At 36.8% G+C, this 5,000-nt stretch overlaps 1 long non-coding RNA gene across 1 annotated transcript in view; it reads right to left on the bottom strand.

The window, feature by feature from the left end:
* The window catches only part of LOC114545294 (uncharacterized), a 4,245-nt gene extending 3,751 nt beyond the window's left edge, over positions 1-494 (bottom strand). The window contains exons 1-2 of the long non-coding RNA XR_003690861.1: positions 287-494; positions 8-43 (exon numbers count right to left, since the gene is read on the bottom strand). This is a non-coding gene — a long non-coding RNA (uncharacterized LOC114545294). The remainder of the gene's footprint in view (positions 1-7; positions 44-286) is intronic.
* Positions 495-5,000: the final 4,506 nt, after the last annotated feature.

Here is a 5,000-nt window from a genome sequence, read left to right on the forward strand (position 1 = left end):
TACTGACCTTGGTTTGTTGTGCTGCTCAGCAGTGAGGTCAGAACTGAAGAGAAATGGACCTCAGGTTAGTTTGAGTTTGTGATACAACAAGACATTTTAAGGTTAAATAATGAATGGAAATAAAATCTGTCTGTAAAATCATGTACACAACATTTGAAAATGACTCGCATCATTTCTTCTCATAAACTTATATTTACATTCAGAAGCATTTTTAGCCAAACAACAACATTTCATTTTGTATTTCTTTCAGCTGATGTTTTTAGAAACACACAAAGAGTTTACTTACAGAGTAGCCACAGTAGAGATGTGTCCTCCATCTTAACAGCTGGTGAAATGATGTCTTCACTTTGTTCACTTCATAGTCATAGCATCACATAAACCCTCCTCCTTCCTCTGTGTCTGTGTCTCAGTGTTGTGGTTTGCTCTTCACACACTATCTCTAGTACCATGAAGCACATACATTCACGCTACGTTTTTGCTTTTTGCTTTTGACTCTTTTAAAAAAAAAAAAAAAAAAAAAAAAAAAACGTGTTGTCACTTTTTTCAACATTTTTTTTATTTTGTTTATTTCATGGTCAATAAACCTATTTTAAATTACATTATACCAAATTTTTTAGTTAATCCTCATGTTGTTCGTGTCAAAATTTGATGCAAACATTGTTTTAATGCCTGAGGTGAAAGATATCTTTTCACAAAGATTCACAATGTTTATTTTAATCCTTTAGAGACTCATTAGAAAATTACTTGATGATTTTCAAAATAAACCCCCTGTATGTTCCCTTAGATGGTGGAGGTTTTTAGAGGAAGTGAATAGAGGGATGATTTTTACCAGCTGTATCTTCCTGTTTAGAAGTGAGTCCATCCAGCAAATGGGATGTCACTTTTTACATTATGTGTGATTTTGTACCTGGGAAGGGATAGTCCGGGTCTGATTAAACACTGAAATGTTGTCAGAAGGAGTTTAAACTTTAGCTGCCAACATGACATCATGATGTAAACATGATTTTGTACCTAAAGCCGATGGCGTGTTTGATTAAACACTGAGCAATCTGCGTGTAGGTTGGGTTTAGTAACAGAAGAAGGGGTGGATGGGTTTAGTAACAGAAGAAAAATGGTTGGGTTTAGTAAAAGAAGAAGGGGATGGTTGGGTTTAGTAACAGAAGAAGGGGATGGTTGGGTTTAGTAAAGAAGAAGGGGATGGTTGGGTTTAGTAAAAGAAGAAAGTAACGATGGGTTTAGTAACAGAAGAAGGGGGATTGGGTTTAGTAACAGAAGAAAGTAACGATTGGGTTTAGTAACAGAAGACAGGTTGGGTTTAGTAAAAGAAGAAGGGGATGGTTGGGTTTAGTAAAAGAAGAAGGGGATGGTTGGGTTTAGTAAAAGAAGAAGGGGATGGTTGGGTTTAGTAACAGAAGAAAGTATGATGGGGTTTAGTAACAGAAGAAGGGGACGATTGGGTTTAGTAACAGAAGAAAGTAAATGATTGGGTTTAGTAACAGAAGAAAGTAACGATTGGGTTTAGTTGGGTTTAGTAAAAAGAAGAAGGGGATGGTTGGGTTTAGTAAAAGAAGAATGATTGGGTTTAGTAAAAGAAGAAGGGGATGGTTGGGTTTAGTAAAAGAAGAAGGGGATGGTTGGGTTTAGTAAAGAAGAAGGGGATGGTTGGGTTTAGTAAAAGAAGAAGGGGATGGTTGGGTTTAGGTTGGGTTTAGTAAAAGAAGAAGGGATGGTTGGGTTTAGTAACAGAAGAAGGGGATGGTTGGGTTTAGTAAAAGAAGAAGGGGATGGTTGGGTTTAGTAAAAGAAGAAAGGGATGGTTGGGTTTAGTAAAAGAAGAAAGGGATGATTGGGTTTAGTAACAGAAGAAAAGGGACGGTTGGGTTTTTAGAAGAAATGGTTGGGTTTAGTAAAAGAAGAAGGGGATGGTTGGGTTTAGTAAAAGAAGGTAATGGTTGGGTTTAGTAACAGAAGAAGGGATGATTGGGTTTAGTAACAGAAGAAAGGGGATGGTTGGGTTTAGTAGAAGAAGGGGATGGTTGGGTTTAGTAAAAGAAGAAGGGGATGGTTTTGGGTTTAGTAAAAGAAGAAGGGGATGGTTGGGTTTAGTAACAGAAGAAGGGGATGGTTGGGTTTAGTAACAGAAGAAAGTAATGGTTGGGTTTAGTAACAGAAGAAGGGGACGATTGGGTTTAGTAACAGAAGAAGGGGACGGTTGGGTTTAGTAACAGAAGAAGGGGATGGTTGGGTTTAGTAACAGAAGAAGGGGATGGTTGGGTTTAGTAACAGAAGAAGGGGATGGTTGGGTTTGGTTGGGTTTAGTAACAGAAGAAAGTAACGATTGGGTTTAGTAACAGAAGAAGGGGATGGTTGGGTTTAGTAACAGAAGAAAGTAACGGTTGGGTTTAGTAACAGAAGAAAGTAACGATTGGGTTTAGTAACAGAAGAAAGTAACGATTGGGTTTAGTAACAGAAGAAAGTAACGATTGGGTTTAGTAACAGAAGAAAGTAACAGTTGGGTTTAGTAACAGAAGAAAGTAACGGTTGGGTTTAGTAACAAAGAAGAAAGAAGAAATGATTGGGTTTAGTAACAGAAGAAGGGTAACGATTGGGTTTAGTAACAGAAGAAAGTAACGATTGGGTTTAGTAAAAGAAGAAAGTAACGATTGGGTTTAGTAGTAAAAAAGAAAGTAAATTGGGTTTAGTAACAGAAGTAACGATTGGGTTTAGTAAAGAAGAAAAGATTGGGTTTAGTAACAGAAGAAAGTAATGATTGGGTTTAGTAACAGAAGAAAGTAACAGTTGGGTTTAGTAACAGAAGAAAGTAATGATTGGGTTTAGTAACAGAAGAAAGTAACGATTGGGTTTAGTAACAGAAGAAAGTAACGATTGGGTTTAGTAAAGAAGAAAGAAAGTAACAGAAGAAAGTAAGGGGATGGTTGGGTTTAGTAAAGAAGAAAGTAACAGTTGGGTTTAGTAACTGATTGGGTTTAGTAAAAGAAGAAAGTAATGATTGGGTTTAGTAACAGAAGAAAGTAACGATTGGGTTTAGTAACAGAAGAAAGTAACGATTGGGTTTAGTAACAGAAGAAAGTAACTGATTGGGTTTAGTAACAGAAGAAAGTAACTGATTGGGTTTAGTAACAGAAGAAAGTAACTGTTGGGTTTAGTAACAGAAGAAAGTAACTGTTGGGTTTAGTAACAGAAGAAAGTAAAGTTGGGTTTAGTAAAGAAGAAAGTAACGATTGGGTTTAGTAAAAGAAGAAAAAAGTTTAACTGATTGGGTTTAGTAAAAGAAGAAAGTAACTGTTGGGTTTAGTAACAGAAGAGTTGGGTTGGGTTTAGTAAAAGAAGAAAGTAACTGTTGGGTTTAGTAAAAGAAGAAAGTAACGATTGGGTTTAGTAAAAGAAGAAAGTAACGATTGGGTTTAGTAAAAGAAGAAAGTAACAGTTGGGTTTAGTAAAAGAAAAAGAAGATTGGGTTTAGTAAAAGAAGAAAGTAACGATTGGGTTTAGTAAAAGAAGAAAGTAACGATTGGGTTTAGTAACAGAAGAAAGTAACGGTTGGGTTTAGTAACAGAAGAAAGTAACGATTGGGTTTAGTAACAGAAGAAAGTAACGATTGGGTTTAGTAACAGAAGAAAGTAACGGTTGGGTTTAGTAACAGAAGAAAGTAACGATTGGGTTTAGTAACAGAAGAAAGTAACTGTTGGGTTTAGTAACAGAAGAAAGGGTTGGGTTTTAGTAACGATTGGGTTTAGTAACAGAAGAAAGTAACGGTTGGGTTTAGTAAAAGAAGAAAGTACGGTTGGGTTTTGGGTTTAGTGGGTTTAACAGAAGAAAGTAACGGTTGGGTTTAGTAACAGTTGGGTTTAGTAAAGAAAAAGTTGGGTTGGGTTTAGTAACAGAGAAAGTAACAGTTGGGTTTGGGTTTTAAAAGAAGAAAGTACGGTTGGGTTTAGTAAAGAACGATTGGGTTTAGTAACAGTTGGGTTTAGTAACAGAAGAAAGTAACGGTTGGGTTTAGTAACAGAAGAAAGTAACGATTGGGTTTAGTAACAGAAGAAAGTAACGGTTGGGTTTAGTAACAGAAGAAAGTAACGGTTGGGTTTAGTAACAGAAGAAAGTAACGGTTGGGTTTAGTAACAGAAGAAAGTAACGGTTGGGTTTAGTAACAGAAGAAAGTAACGGTTGGGTTTAGTAACAGAAGACGGTTGGGTAACGATTGGGTTTAGTAACAGAAGAAAGTAACGATTGGGTTTAGTAACAGAAGAAAGTAACGATTGGGTTTAGTAACAGAAGAAAGTAACGATTGGGTTTAGTAAAAGAAGAAAGGGACGGTTGAGTTTAGGAAACGTGACACACGGGACACGATCCCCGGTCTCCTGGGTGAAGGTCCTGTGTTAGACCGGTCCTCCTCCCCTCCAACCAATTGTCCAACGTGGATTTTCGCCCTTTCATACTACTCGCTACTGCGTCAATTCACACGCAATCGCAAGGTAATGTAAGTCAATGGAGGCCAAACGGCGTTGATAAACACGCTAAAAAGCTATTATGCGTCTTGATAACACGCCAAAAATGGCATAATGGATTGGCGTGTCAAACATACGTCACTTTATTAAAATCAGTCTGCTGCACACTATCAAACTACACATCAAATACCATATCAGGGTTTGCACATGAAAGGAATGTGCTTTGGTGTTTTGGTGCGATCAAAAGAACAATGGGTCTCATTCGCCAACCGTTCTTACGAAGAAATGTGTTCTTAAACCCTTCTTCTTTTTACTTAGATTCTGACATTCACTAATGTTTTCTTAACTTGGATTTGTTCTTAGCTAAGAACAAAATCTACGAACACTGAAGAGCACTCTTACGCACATTTGAGTGATGGCAATTTGCTCCAAATGATTGCTTACTGCATTTTATTTAATTCTACAGTCGTTTACAATGATAGTATTGTACTGTAATGTATTTCTGATCGTTTCTTGAAAAAAAAATCATAA

The sequence above is a fragment of the Perca flavescens genome, chromosome 19 (genome assembly GCF_004354835.1).
Source record: "Perca flavescens isolate YP-PL-M2 chromosome 19, PFLA_1.0, whole genome shotgun sequence".
NCBI classification, from domain to species: domain Eukaryota; kingdom Metazoa; phylum Chordata; class Actinopteri; order Perciformes; family Percidae; genus Perca; species Perca flavescens.